Source organism: Silurus meridionalis, chromosome 13, assembly GCF_014805685.1.
Source record: "Silurus meridionalis isolate SWU-2019-XX chromosome 13, ASM1480568v1, whole genome shotgun sequence".
Taxonomy (NCBI): Eukaryota; Metazoa; Chordata; class Actinopteri; order Siluriformes; family Siluridae; genus Silurus; species Silurus meridionalis.
Window position 1 is genome coordinate 23,463,805 of NC_060896.1, and position 16,373 is coordinate 23,480,177.

At 38.7% G+C, this 16,373-nt stretch overlaps 1 protein-coding gene across 2 annotated transcripts in view; it reads left to right on the top strand.

Annotated features, from left to right (window-relative positions):
* The first annotated feature begins 1,404 nt into the window (after positions 1-1,404).
* b3gat1a (beta-1,3-glucuronyltransferase 1 (glucuronosyltransferase P) a) overlaps positions 1,405-16,373 on the top strand; it is a 111,212-nt gene continuing 96,243 nt past the window's right edge. The window contains exon 1 of one of the 2 annotated variants that reach the window (XM_046865004.1): positions 1,405-1,917. The gene's annotated coding sequence lies outside the window, so the exon portion shown is untranslated. The remainder of the gene's footprint in view (positions 1,918-16,373) is intronic. The other variant, XM_046865005.1, reaches the window with a different exon arrangement.

A 16,373-nucleotide genomic window follows, 5' to 3' on the forward strand; every position in this document is an offset into this window, starting at 1 on the left:
GATGTGATTCTTTATGTGCAATAGATTAGTGAGAAGACATTGATGGCAGCCAAATGAATACATGGAAATTTTGACATCCAGTTTGGTGTATCTTACAGTGTAGGTGTCCATGGCTGAGGTCAGTAATCAAATGTGTCACTTATGAATCATGTCCTTTCTCCCGCGTTAGGCTGAAAAATGTAGGTTATTCAAGCTGTGGGCAGGTCACTGAAAGTTAGTGTTTATTTCAAATGTCTCACCATGTTACTGCCCTCTCACATGTCTATGATGGTCCAAGATCCTGGATGAGTCTATACCTCAAGCTTTCAAATTTTTCTCATCTACTTTGCAAACTGAATCATCGTTGCTTGATGAGCATGTGCATCTTTGTACATCTAACCAACAAAATTACATCCTTATATAATTATAAAGTAAGTTGCACTAGGTGTGCTGTTTTTTTTTTCAGAACTAGTGTCCTCATTAGAGGCCAATCACTGATAAATATTCCCCTGCAGTCTGTATCATCAGCTGTAAATCAAGGGGTCTGTTGTTCTGGCTTTAGAGCTTAGTGCTTGATGGAACAATTGATTAAGGATTAATTACCTTGTGCTTGTTTATACATTATTCATGAGCATAAAATCAGATGTTTGAAACAATGCAATGAGGCTGCTAGAGGTGATAGCTCAGAGCACACTCGATTACGAATTACAGAGTTGGCAGAAATGCAGCTGTTGTTAACCTGAATAGATGTATTTGGGGTCTCTTGAGTGGTTTTAGATTCTGTTTTCCTTAACACTTTTCTGGTAGAGGTTACAATGGCAACATGCTTAGATAGTCAGTCTAAGCTTCTCTGCCCCCAGCCACAGATCCAATGCTCCTACCGAGGGATCCTTAGATATTTTCAAGTCAACCGTGAGATATACTTTACTTTCTCCAGCTGGCGTTGGATCGGCTGCAGGTTCAGTGCTACTACCTTCTAAAACTCTATATGGATCTAAGCAGGAAGCATGCATTTAAGGTGTCCATTGAGATCGTATTCCTTTGGTCAATATCCACACCTTGTGACCACAAGTGAGGACAGGGACATAGCCTGGCAAAGGAGCATGAATAAAAACAAGTGCTTTTCTCATGTGCGGGATTCACTGCATGCATATGCAGAGAGTAAACCAGGAATAAATGAAGTTGCAGAGCATTATTGCATTGACCTGATAGATGAGAGGAGGGGGAAGAACTGAAGGAGGAGAAGCACCTACACACATATATACGCACACTGAGAATTTGAATATCCCCCAGAGAGTCCTTGATCTCCTCCTTTCTCCCTTCTCTCTTCCTCTCCCTGTCTCCTTGTCCTTCTTTCACTCCCCTCCTTTCTCATTTCTTTTGCGACAGCCCACCCTGCTACAAGCTGTAATGGTACAGGCCATTAGCAAGACCATCTCGACTGGAGGAGGGGGGCCCCCTCAGCCTCAGCAAGGAGGCGACTTTGGATCCACATAAACACATTCGCAGATGTCTCTCCATGCGTTCTGACAGCCTGCCTCCGCCGCAGTCATCGCACTAATCAGAGAGCTAGAGAAAAGGACAGAAAGGGCAAAGCATCACTCCGTCGTGCCTGCTTCTCGCCTACGTCCCTCGTTCATTAGTCTTTAGTCGTGAGAGGCGTGGAGGGAAAGAGAGTGTGTATGTGTGTGTATGCCAGAAGAGGACAGCAGGAAAATACGCCGGCAGCTTCTGTGCTCAAGCAGCAAAATTGTTGAATCCTGCTTTCTTCAATGCTCGACTCTGAACGTTCGCAGCAGGAGAGTGATAAAGACATGATTAGAATGCAGTCTGAAATTTGAAAGGAAACAAAGGAGGCAGAGAAAACAAGCTGGCAAGAGAGAAGATGGTTTGAATGAATGAAGTAGCATGGGCTGGGAATAGATCTGCCTGAGCAAGGTAAGAAAGCTTTTCCTGTCTTGCTGTAATATTATATAGATATTAAATATTTTCAAAAAATGTCAGAAATAGGTAGCATTGAATAAGCAGATAGTGATCACAGTCTGAGACTGAGGACTGTTTTTTTTAACACTGTTATATTGAAGTTCACTGGAAAACAAGCCTGACATTTGTTAAGCTGCCCACATGCATGGGCTGTTGACAGGGACCTTAAGCCCGGAGAGGAGAAATGACTGATTGTCTTCATTGAAGTAGCACACAAAGCACTGAGGTATTGGCGAGGCAGTTTCGCGTACCAGCTGGGATTGGCCATGTGCAGAAATCTGCGAGTCGATGCAAACTATCTTCGGTTTTATGATGCATATGATGAATTGCTTGAGTAATTAATAAGCACACAATGAAACCGGATCAATTACGATAATCTTATTAAGATGTTGCTAAGAAAAAGAAGTTTTGGATTCATTCTGACAGCAAGTCTGTACAGTAGTGATGGGCAAAACTGTCTGCACTATTACCACAGCAGAGTCTTTAAGACAACCTAAGTCACAAAGCTTGCACTTTAAAATATACCTGGGTAGACTGGGTGTACAGTTATTACAGGTTCATCACATTGTGTGCCCTTCCCCCAGTCTGACCCAGAGAGGGTACACACTTCTCACCATGAAAACAAGCCAGAGAACAAAGCACAGCGCAACATACAGTATATAGTCAATAGATAATAGATAGTCGTATTAGATCAGTTTTTTCTTTTCTGGATCCAGATCCTGATACAGCTGAGCTGCAAAGCTCTTGATTACTTATCTGGCTTTGATGATGTGTTTATTACACCAGCCTGGCCTGTGACATCTGCAATAAATCCTTTTGCCATTTATTCCATGACATATGCCCTAGAAATACAAAGCAAAGACTGTAATTCAAGGGCTGTTGTTGCCATTATTCTTTTTTAGGGAAGCCCTTAACATTGAAATATCTTTGGAAAACACTGCCGGGTGTTGTTGCAAAGCCAGGAGTTTGTGAGTGTTTCAAGCAACCCTGGAAAAAAAGTGGGAGAGAATTACTAATGATGGAATCAATGCCATTCTAGTGACTTCAGCGGATTTCCAAACAAAGAAAGCTTTTCACTGAAAACAAGCAAACATCTTTTTAAAACTGACTTTGGGCTGCTGACAGAAACAGAGGCTACCTATCCAGGCCAGTCTTATTTGTCCAATTATTATTTCATTTTGCTTGCCTCAGCTAAAATGCAAAGGGGTTTCAATACAGCCTCTGCAGCTGCCATGTTTGCTAAGCAATTTTAACATACAGTATTTGTGCATTAAAAACAGCAATACAGAAGCTTGCTATTGTGCCTTGCATGCGGACTTGTGTTTGGTTGTTTCTTTTGAAAGTGAGAGCCTTGCAGTCCATTTTTAGCCTGTCCTCTAGTCATGTATATGTCAGCGCATTGCGAAGAGAACTTGTGTATGTGCGGCTAAGGGGCTTGTATTTCATATCGCAAATGTTATCCAAGATTCTAGTCAGATTCATAATGCACATGCAGTCAGGAGCCGCTGTCATACAAGTTATTGCTTGGATATAACTGATATTTTATGTCTTAGTAGGAAACAAGAGTGTAGTGTGATCAAATTAAATGAGAAATTATTTCCCAGTGAGCTGTATAGCTTTATAGATGCTGCAGAACAAGTGCATTTTACACTCAAGTCAATCATGCAGCAGTCTTAAAGCCGTGATAATGATTTACTAGAACAAAAAATCTAAACATATGTAATTTGAGGTGGACAAGCTGGAAAAATGTATCACTTTTGTACAGAGACAGGACACAAGCAGCTAAACTTAGTACAGTATGTGCTTTATTTGGACATTAATAAAAAGAAAAAGAATCAAAGCAAGGCAAGGAAGTGAGGAGTTAATTCCGAAGAATTTGTAATTAGAAAAGACAGAACTCATGACTTGGATTTGAACAATGGTACAATAAGAACGCAAGGTATACATAGACAAATAAAAACATTTAGGAAACAAAATGAGAGACAAGAGACAGGAGAGCGACGGAAAGAAGCCCTAAGCAGAAAACCAAGCCAACACAAACAAATGGCGTTAGTCATCATAGGACCAGTGACGCAAAGGGGAAACCATGATGATCGACAAACAGTGTTGATTTATTCACATGTACTTGTTTTGTCATGACTGTCTTGTGTCATTTTCCATGAAATTCATTTACGTCATTAACACTATGAACCTATAGTCTGGTTGTGTTGATCTTGGCTGTTGTGTTAGTGTAGGCTAAGTAGCGTCTAATATATTTATCTATACTGTAAAGATTAGTCACTAAGGTTATCACACACCGATCATGCATAACATTATGACATTAAACATTATGAACAATGATGTGAAAATCTCTTTATCATGGCACCTGTTTGTGGGTGGGATATATAAGGCAGCAAGTGAATGTTTTGTCCTTAAAGTTGATGCATTTAAAGCAGGAAGAATGGGCAAGCGTAAGGATTTGACAAGGGCCACATTGTGACGGCTAGACAGCTGGGTCGGAGCATCTCCAAAACTGCAGCTTTTGTGGAATGTTCCTGGTCTGCAGTATCTTTCAAAAGTGATCCAATGAAGGAACAGTGGTGAACCGGCAATGGGGTCATGGGCGGCCAAGGTTCATTGATGCACGTGGGGAGTGAAAGCTGGCCCCTGTTGTCGGATCTACAGCTCCTGTAGCTCAAATTGCTGTAGAAGTTAATGGCAGCAAAAGGGGGACCAACACAATATTAGGCAGGTGGGTATAATGTTATGCCTGATTGGTGTCCAAAAAAGTTATGTCCGATCGTTCTACATTATAGCAGCTATAAACCGTAGTATCCTCATAAGCTTCTCTTTTACTTTGTCTCAAGGCTAATAAGACAACAATTGTTGTGTTGCTACAAAACATAGAAGGCTTTCACTCTAAAGATGTGGGTAAGACGATGTATTCACTACACTGGAGAGTTTTAAAATGTCCCTGTTGTGTAATACACACAAAGATGCAGATGCAGATGGAAAGCATTTGCTTATAGTCACAGCTGTACAATGCAAATTATGAGACAGGAAGCAGGCAGGTTCAGTAGTAGGTTCGAAGAACAAACAGCATCAAAGAGCAAAGCCAGAATTGAAACGTGAACATGAAACATGGTGGATATAAAAAAAAAGGGAATTCAAACAGTAGACAAAACAGCTTGTTAAGTCAAAGGAGGAGAGAGACTACGAATTTTACTTCACAATTGTATGTTGCGACAGAGTCTCTATATATAAGGTGAGTGTGTGAGTAGTGATTGAGCACACCTGCACTCTATTAGTAATGTGGAGACACTGAACAGAGAAATGTGTGTGTTGTGTACCGGCAGTGCTTAACGGTCATTGTGGTTGCTGGGAATTGAAGTGACATGACGTTCACCAACCAACAATTACACTAATCAGTTTATCTGTAGCGTCTGCCAAGCATTTCTTTTGTAAGATGCTGCTACATAAAAACTTGCTGCTACATTATTAACTTATTAAATTCTTTTTAACTGGCAAGCACTAGTCAGAACTATTGTCATAAGCATGGTATAGAAATTAATTCAACAACTCTGACTATTCAGAACTGGGCATTAAACAACTTTTTGTCACAAAATCGACTTTACCTCAGTAATGTTACTTGACTTGAAAGGCAGATTGTTTTACTTTTGATGCATTTTCTTTTTTACATTTTTCTGTCTAAATGACATTGAGTGTAAAGGCTCTATGTGATAATGTGGATTCTGTTACTTTGTTACAAAACCTTAATATAATGATACATTTCCTATAGTGCGAATAGTCAAACAGTATGTTCTATAATATGGTGATATGACATTTGTCCTTATATTACCCACATTTATGCCATAGTGAACATTAATGTATGACTTTATTTTTACTATAATGCAGATAACAGGAATAATACGGTATAAACATGCAAGTCATAATGATACAACAGATAGGACACTGACACAAGTAAATGTCATGGCGGAAGAAAAAAAAAAGACAACAAAGGAAATACACATCAGCAGTTGCTATTTAACTGAACAGTTGAGCCAATGACAGTCATGTTTATTCAATATGTTTGGCACTATTGGAATTCCAGAACTGGCTTCTGGCTGGCTTTTTATTTGGAAATGCTTTGAGATTTATGTTAACACGTGCCGCTTATGGCATCAATATACTGTTTGGGTTCTGCTCCTATAAAACTGTTATGTGTTTCATGAGAGGCTCTGAATGCGCATGCTGTGAATATTAACCAGAGCAATTGTTCTCTGACTGACACGACCATGAATGCATTATTCATCCGGCCCTGTGCTGCCACTGAGAGTCACACTGACTCAGGGCATGAGCGACCCTTGTACCAGCCCTGAGAGCTCCACACACAGCCAAAGCCCCAGTGCGCCCTCTTCAATGGTCAGCTAATGAACAGCTGAGATGCGGAATAAGAGCTAAGGAAGAGAGGAGAAAGCAGGGAAACAGATTGCCAAGCCTCAGGCTGGGATCTTATTGTGGCTTCTTGAATTCTGCTCTGCAGGGCTTCACGCTTGTATTTGGCAGCTTTCTCCTGCCTATGTTGCTTGTGTGCTTACAATAACATACACACTGTCATCTTTGAACCATGATCATAACCCCAGGGACAGCAGCTGTTACCCCAGAAGAGTTCAGCTTATGGCAGATAATATGGATGAAGTCTGTCAACTGAGGTTGCCAGGACATTCCTCTTTTTTTTTCTGATGCCTACTACAGACACGCTCACCTACACCACTGTGTTCTTAATGGTGTTTGGCAGATGGACAACCTGTGCATGAGCCCATTAGATTTACTTATTGTCACTTTGCTATGTTCCTCTGGCTGTGTAAAATGATGATTATGAAACAGGGGTCATGTGTGCATGTGTGTAGTTACAGATCATTAGACAGCAAGTACAATGACAATGTGTTAATACAACACACAACACGACAGATGCCATCATGATTACAGTAGAAATCTTACAAATAGATAACACGTTGGGTTTTTTTTGTTTTTTTTACATAGTGATGAACCTATCCTTTAAAATATAAATTTTTAGAATTGTTTTTTTGAAAAATTATTCCACTACTTTTCCAAAACCAAATAAATCTATGTTCACACAGTGACAAGAACAACAAACAGGACAGTTCATTTTCTATGTACATGCACGTCACGCCACTGTGATTTCAGTGACAGCAGCAAGCAGAAAACTGACAGCGCAACAAGCGATATTTGAAATGAGATTTTCTCAATTATATGCAAATTAGGTGCTGTGCGGCAAAGCGACAAACCGAAATGACTGGATCGATCCTATTAGTCTGGTTGTTTCTGTAATGATAAAGTTTGTCTCCAATGGTGTGACTGAAGTTACCAAACAGTTCCACTCCACGCCACTGGAGGTCCTCATTAATTGCGCTTATTTTGCTCACCTGATCAGAAACATTATAGAAACATTACTGTTACTGGATACTCATTGTGAACTGTTGCGTACTTTACAGAAATATTCAACAATTTGTTTTTTGTCATATTTCGAACTATACTGCTTATTTATTATGTTTGGAACCAATATACACTCGTGTGATTTTACATTTCTAGTGTTCCTTCTGAAGTGCTCGAACTGAAGTAAATGTCATGTATCGGCAGAGGGAGATTAAACTGACCAGAACAGCTGAGGGCACATGAAAATTGGTGGTGTAGGTGCAGCAAATGTTCTTTTGTAGCCAACCAAATTAAATGTCTGTGTTACCACAATTGCCAATTTCCATTGCCATTTATTGAAGGCCTGCAGGTAAGACAGTGGTTATGTTGTGCAACACTAATGACTTTCAGGTTCACAAAATATGTTGAAACCACTTGAAATTACTTGGTTGAGATGACCAGAACTAAAGAGACCCCATGTCCTCGTGTAAGCCTCACAGTATAATGGTCTGGTTTGATATTCTAATTAATACATTTGACTGTTTCATGCTTCTCCCTGTGCCAGACTCCCACTAAACACATGGAGAGGAGAAATCAGGATTGTTTAAAAGAGAAGCCTCAGCTGTAAGGAGCTTAACAATGCTGCGTCGTTAAAACAGCTTTATTTGATATGCATATGAAAAAAATGCTGATAGCCATTGTAAAATGGATAATAAGCAAATGACCTTTAACGGCAATAAAACCTCCGGTTAGTCGATCTAATCCTGCTGAGTAGCAAAGGCTGATTCCCAACATACCCCTGGTCTCGGTTTATTTCAGCATTCTCGTTTCCATTGATAGACACCCAGCCTGGTAGGAGGATTCCATAAACATTCAGTCATTCTTTCAAAATCCTTTTTTTTTATGCCTGGGACCATTTCGTCCACTGGAATCGGGTACACTCATCTTTAATTCAAGGCATACACATGTGGTATGAAATAGGTTTGGCAAACTCTGGCTCAAATGATACCTCCTGCTATTTTGTATTATTTTTTTAGGGGGATGGGGTTAAATGTTGAAGCCACATTGGTGACAACGGGGGCCCGACTGACATGTCATCAGCATATGTTTATTTTGAGCCCGAGTAGTGTTTGTGTTTCACGAACGCTTTGTAGATGAGCGGCGTTTGTCGTCACACTTCAATGCTTCTAACCCACCAAATCCGCAAACAAATAAAGCACCTTATGTGTGATTCCTACTAATTCCTTTATCGGAATTTGTCATAGCACCCCATCTGTTCAGAGCCAGCTAACAGACTTATATCTGTGCATGGGGTTTTTGCTGTTAACAAAAAAAGTACAAGACACAATATTAACATAGCTTCATGGACAACACAGGGGATTGTGGGATTGTCAACAATGCTCACCCTAAGCTCCTAAGTGATGCAACAGAAAATCAGTTTTTGAATAGCTTGAATACAATACAAGAGGTGGCTAGGGGAGCCAAATTGTCCATGCTTAATGGCTAGGAGGGATGGCATATTAATTGCAGCTACACTAGCCATTAGTGACCGATAACTCTTTCCTATTGTGCAAACAGAAGATAGTAATGCAGTACAAATGCCTCCTTTTAACATCAGCATGAGATGCATTTTGCTATTAAAATAGATATTCGTGACAATTTCTGGAGTGCCATTAAAAACATTACTCTGCGATTTCTATTCTGAAGGATGCAATCGAATCGGATGGCATTCCAATCCCTTGAAAGAAAGTATCATTATGGCAGAGAAAATTCAAATATCAAATTTGACAGGAACACAGCCCAAGGCTAATGTGCACTACAGTCTATGTCTCAGTGTGTCTAAAAAAGATCAAATATTCATTCGGCTGCCTTTAGCCCTCGGCTTTAATTAACCATTTAGAGAAAAGCCAGACTTCCTACTCAAACTCAAACTGGTCAGCTTTTATTTACATAAGTAAGCAGCTTCACATTCAGCTCGAGACTTCAGTGCAGTCAGTGCAGCCCAAAATGTTAACAAGGAGTAATGTGAAGTGCAATTACTACTCATTCAGCTGAAATGTATCGCTTGTAAGAAAATGATATTGGATATGGATTAAACCGTAGCAGACTGTCTCAGCAACTGGGATAATATTTACTAAAAGCATTCTGCGCACTGACTAAACTGTATTTCAAACAATATAATATCTTTCATTTATTTATTCGTTTAAATAGACAGTGTAAAAGGAACTGGGTAAATAACTGGGGAAGATAAACGTAATTAAGTTTCTATTTGGAAAATTGTAAACATGATCTCTCTAATTACACTTTATGGATAAAGCTATTTGGACATCTGATATTTAACACCATATATTACTCTTTTCGAAACTTTTACCACACAGTTAGAGGCAAACAGTTAAATAAAATGCCCCTGTACACAAAGCAAGCTTCAGGAAGTTACTTTATGCTTTACATGGTTTGGAGAGGAAGATCTTGACTGGCCTGCTGTAGAGTCCTGACCTCAACCCTACTGAACATCTTCGGGATGAATTGGAAAGCTGACAGCACCTCGGGCCTCCTCACATCATCCTACATCAGTACTTTACTAACACCCTTGTGGCTACATTAGCATGAACCTCCACAATCAATTTTTTTAGATCCATAAACTAAAAGATTTGAGGCTTTATATGACAGCAAATGAGAATTAAATGGGGTATTCAAAATGCACATACTGTATAAAGGTTATTGCCAGATGTACAACAACCGTTTGTCCATATATTGTATGGGGGAGGTGGCAGCTCAGTGGTTACGGTGTTGGGGTACTGGCCGGGGGTTCAAGCCATGGTATCGCCAAGCTGCCACTCTTGGGCCCTTAAAGCAAGTCCCTTAACCCCTTTGTGCTCCAGGTATTATAGCTGACCTGGTGCTCTGACCCCAGCTTCCAAGCAAGCTGGGATGTGCAAAGGAAGAATTTTACTGTGCTATAATGTATATGTGACAAATAAAGGCTATTCTACGTGTCATTTTTAATATACAATAACATTTCATTTTGTGTTTGTTAGAAATCAGTAGTTTGTTACAGAGCATAGGTATTATGTTGAAAAGAAAATTATTGTTAATTTTCTAATAATAATGATGAGTGAGACCAAATCATATAGTACATTATCAAAAGTCCATGCTTGAAATCAAAATTTAGCAACTCTATTTTAATATTGTGCAAATTTATCACAATGCAATTTCAGAAAGCATTGCAACATTTACAGCAGCAATTTGTTAATCAGATGTTTTTTTCCCTGTCCCACTGGCAATTCATATTTCATTTTTTCATCCTGCAACACACCCACAACAGATCATTTTCTACCTTAATTACCTGTTTCGGTTGTAGAGCTGAAATAGAACAGAACCCCAAAGAGTTGATATTAGGAGACTGAGATTAACGATTAATTGCCACTACAACCTTTCTTTTTGCTGTATCTTGTTATTATATGGGGCATGTAGTTACTTACCTGATGCTAATTCTCCACATTATCTAAGCCTAGCATTCCACATTGCATCGAAATTTAAACGTATTAAGGTGAAAGGTTCAGATGAAGAGTTTACAGCGCAGTGTTGCCAGATGTTCACATTTCAGCCTCATTTATTTATCAGTAGTCTTGAAATAGCAGTCTGTCTCAATAACAGAAAGACAAGCCACCAGCTCAAATTTGGTTTTGTTCTCAAAGGTGACATTAGAAACATTATTTTTTATTAATTATACACACTTTTACATTATTCATGAAATACATTTGGGGTTTAGTAGGCACTACTCAAAAATGTGCATTTTTACTGGCTAGACTTTTGGATCATGGCTATTAATTCTAATCAGATATAGAGAACAAAATAATATAGATAATTTTATAAGCAGTTTAATGTAATTTATAGCATTTAACACAATCAGTAGAAGAGTAGGATAATATTCAAAAATCTAGATTATTCCCACATCCCATATAAAGCTTTTTCCTGGATCCAACAACTTATCAAATGAATCTGTCACCAGCATGATTGACCGTGGTCTTTTACACATTTCCTGTGATTGCAGCATTGCACTGAGAATTGCTTTAAGCGCTCGCAGAACTCTATGGGAATGAATTCGGTTCACTCATCCAGGACACACTTCATTCTAAAAGACAGTCTATTTGTCTTATTTAGGCCACCGTTCAGTCAGAAAGCAGTACGGCATTTCAACCCAAAAGACATAAATGTAAGAATTGAAAAAAAAAAGAGAAATCAACTTTCTAGGGCAACAGACTAACTTCAGGAGCCAGTGTAACATGCTGACAAGGTGTTCTTAGTATACATCAGTGCACAGTTTCAGTCCAGCGACACCCTCCGCTCACGAACAGCCTCCACAACATACTTTTCATTTGTTTTTCATTTGTGCTTTGTGAACACCTGACTATAAGATTCTATGTGATTTTATATATTCTAGTGCACATTTTGTCCCCATTCGATGTTTTAAAAATCTCCACTGTGTGTTTGCTCATTAGCTCATTCAGCTACAAGGGTGTTAGTTAAGTCATGAACTGTTGTACTATGAGGAGGCCTATGGTGCAGTCAGCATTCAAATTCATCTCAAAGTTGTTCAATAGGGTTGAGGTCAGAGCTCTATAACAGGCCAATCAAGATCATACACTCCAACTTATGTCTTTATGTAGCTTGCCTTTAGTACACAGGCATTGTCATGCTGGAACAGGTTTGGGACTTCTGGTTGAAGTAAAGGGAAAATGTCATGCTACTATCAATGGACATAATATACAATTATCTGCCTCCAACTGCAAGGAACTTGGAAACAGTTTGGGATGAAAATATTATGCTACTGCATCCAAAGACGTTTTATACTATTGTGTCTCTCAAAATCTGTGGTAACAGTTTGGGAAAGAGCCACATAGTCAGCCAATATTTGTACAGTAGCAGAATATAACTGGTCAATGCTGATTGCATAGATCTATAAAATGTCTGTTTGGAGAAATGAAGGATTTAGGTTGCTCAGGCGAGTGGGTTCCGTGTGTTTTATTCAGCAGAGAGCCTTGGACAATGATAAAAGTAACGAGGATGCTCTCTGTAACAGCAGAATGAAAACGGCTCAGGAGAGACGTAAAAACGAAAACATGGAGCTTCTTGAGTTAATGCAGGAAGAACAGCATGAGAGATTGGAAATGATACTTCTTCATTTCAGGAGGTTGCAGATGGCATTCCGTAAAAACCTGAACAACCGAGCTGCACTTATAGCTGTGTCATGTGTTCCCAGGGCAACACACACGCAGTTGGGTCTTTGCAGAATTTCTACTTAAAATTGTTTTGGTTGTTGTTGTTGTTAAGCTGAAGATTGCTGAATGTGCAGCATTTTTTAAATTTCTTCACAGAATTCATCTATTAGCCACTGATACGGAAGGTGCAGGCATTTCCGAAATGTCTGCTGCAGCTTAATGAATAGCGGACAAATCCCATTAAAGTCCATCAGTTGCACAAATGATGTTTACACAAGAGCATTTAGCAGCTGCTGGTAATTTCTCTCCAGAGAGGTGAAGACTTTCTGTGGAGAGCATTAAGGGATTTGCAGTGTGAGTAACAGAGCATGTGCATTTCCATGCCAAACATTTTAGCACATCATGCCATTGATCACTTAATAACATTGCAACATATTGCGCCAGAACTGATTTATTTTTTATGTTGTTTTCAAGTATGTCACATGGTACAAAAACAAAACTCTTACCCTATTTGACTGATTGATATATTAGTCATTGCAGACTGATTTTTCAGAAATGTTTAGAAATGCAAAATCACATGAAGCTACCGATTTCATGGCCAATAAACTTTAAAGTATTTATTTTATATATACACATTTTTTTATTATTAATGTTTGCTAATTGTTTTAATATGCCATTGATTCTAATTTTTTAAAATATTAGAACTTGGATTTATAGCTATTAAACGATATTTAAGATAATTATATACATTGAAGTATATTTATTATATTTAAATATATGCAACACAGCTTACATCACATGCAAGCTGTATGGAGATTCCCTCTAACAGTATCTCACAGAAACGTTTCAACCATTACATTTGTATATTAATAATTCAGAATAATTGATATTTATAATTATATATAACAATTCAAGCAATCATTCAAACTGCATGATTTGTGTGTAAGCAGAATTGCGACAATGTGCGATCAAACAAACTTTGAAGTAACCAGAGACAATAAGGAACAACAACATTTTTTTATAGCATATCAATAAACACAACAGATTATCTTGTTTGCTTACAGCATACTAGGGTTAAAAGATTCAACGATTCATATCGGCGCATCAGCATAAAAATGTAAAATTTTCACATTAATTAAAAAAAAAAAGTGTGCATTTGTATCGAGATGCATCATTTTTTTTTATGTATTTGCATCTGTAGAAAAATATTTATTTATATATCATTATTAGTAGATGCGCTATATATAAACAGAATATAGGTTAAAAAGGCAGAGGCAGAGCTGCATCTTCCTGGAGACACAACAGGAAAAGAACATCTGGTTTTGTGTTAAACCAAATAGAAATCGCACTGAATCATAATAGGGGTGAATCATATTGGTAGTTGATTCATATGTATCTTAAATGTATCATATTGTTGGCTATGCATTAACATGCGAATCGCATCACCCTCGGTTACGGAGAGATGCACATCCCTACCTCATTCTGCTTCAAAAGTAATTTGTTTATCCTATCCACAACAATATATGTATATTTTTTGTACATAGAAACCAATTAGACTGTTACTTTTAACATTCGGAAGTTTGTCGCCATTGTAGTGTTAGTGTCATTTCAACAAGCTGCTATTCATACAGAATTAAATAAACAATAGGTACAGTGAAGCACAGCGTGGCACAGATGCAAAAAAAATTAAATGCTGTAGCTTTAAACATGACTTTAGTTTGAAGTGATGTTTTAACAGTGGTCTAAGAAAGAAATACAAAGAATGGTGTGTGTGTGTGTGTGTGTGTGTGTGTGTGTTGTGTCAGACCAGTCTCTGGGTAGTGCGGAATCTAATTGCTTAGAGGAAAAAAACTGTTACCCAGTCTGACCATGAAACCATGAATGTTACTTTTTGCCAGATTGCAGGAGAGGGAAGAGTTTGCGTGATGGGTCCTTGGGGTCATGCACAATGGGGGTGGGGGGTGGGGGAGCCTCCCAATGATCTCGTCAGCTGCCCTCAGTTTCCGCTGCAGGGTCTTTTAAACCGAAATAGTACAATTTCCAAACCAGGCAGTGTTACAGCTGGCCAGGATGCTTTTGGAAGTCCCTCTGTAGAATGTGATAAGGATAGGGTGGAAGGAAATGGACTTTTCTCAGCCTAAGCAGAAAGTAGGGATGCTGTTTCTTGTCACCAGAAAAGTGTACAACAGATATCTGATGCTCCATAACTTGTGTGCTGAGACCAACTGATAATGAAATCTGTCCAGAATAGTTACAAAAGTGCATTAATATAGTGGATGTCTAAGGATTTTATACAGTACTGTTTCTACATGTATTTGTGTATACAGTACATATATACAGGTTATGAATATAAATACTTTGTGTATATGTGCATATGAAATCCTGGAAAAGACCATTTTTGGCAATCGTCAAAGAAAACATTAGAATCGTTAAATAGTTCCTGTACTCAATAATGATACAAATTGACAATAATGGAGTCATTTTTAAATTGAGTACAGTAAGCAAAAAGCTCATAATTGTGTAGGTCAGGGTTTGAGAGCCAGGTGTTACTGTATGTCATAGTATCAGGAGCTGTAAAGTGCTCTTACAGACAAGTAGGCTACTGTAGAGCTTCTTCTGGCTGTATAAGAGAACGACAGAATGTATTCCTTTACAGTGGCTACATAAATCACACTGACTCAATGAATGCACAACAATGAGGACGGACGTCTGAAGTGCCACACGGGTCTGCCAGTTATCCTTCTGTCTCAGCATCATTATAAAAGAAGCAGCCATCCTTCATCCCTTGATTCATGTGGATTAAGAGAGTTAGTGTGTGTATGCCTCGCAATACCAATTACCACATCATGGTTTCAGCTGATTTTAAGGACGCAAATTGGTCTGAATGTTACAGTGAGCAGGGAGAAGACACTGTGGTTCACTCCATGTATAGAGCTATATATACAATATTTGTATTTTGTTTTATCATCTCCCAGCAATTCTAGCTTTCATCACAGCTGTACTCTTTTTATTGCAAAGTCGAACCTTCGAGGGTAAAGCTTCGGGTTACTGATCAGAAGATTGCGAATTAAATTTCAGCACCGCTAAGCTTGTTCAAGGCCCTTAATTCCTCAGCCGTATACTCAGCTGCCTTAATTGGGAGTTGCTTCAAATAACAAGTCAAAAACCATTAACCAAGTATGAAAAAGTACATATGAATATCCCTCCAACTTTGCCGTAACAGCTTGGGGAAGAAGTCAAGTCAAGTCAAGTTTATTTCTATAGCGCTTTTCACAACAGACATTGTCTCAAAGCAGCTTTACAGAAACATGTGTAATAAATGGCCGCCTGTTGCTTGCTATAGTAAAACGTAGGGTTATAATATGTATATCTATGGTCTAAGCAGACATGCATTCAAGAACCACATATGATTGAAAATAGTCAGGTGTACCAATACAATTGTCCATATAGCAGCCAATGCAGGTTTCAACAAGTCAGTAACGGTCTTCTTTTTGCAAACAGTTACTTGTCGTATCAGCATCTTTAAGGTTTTTACTATCTTAAGGATTCTGTGGTATTCTGTATTGTACAACATCAGCACAGTTTACCGAGACTGATTCAGTGTGGAATGCTATTAGTTTGAGGAAGTGATATGCTGCCCTGCTGTAAAAGTGCTGACCCTTGAGACTAAAGTTGATTCTAGTATCATCCCTCTTGTAGACAGCCTGTTCTTTTCAGCGTGAAGTCCTATTCATCATGCCAACATCTATAATAGCTGTTTTGAAATATGCTAAT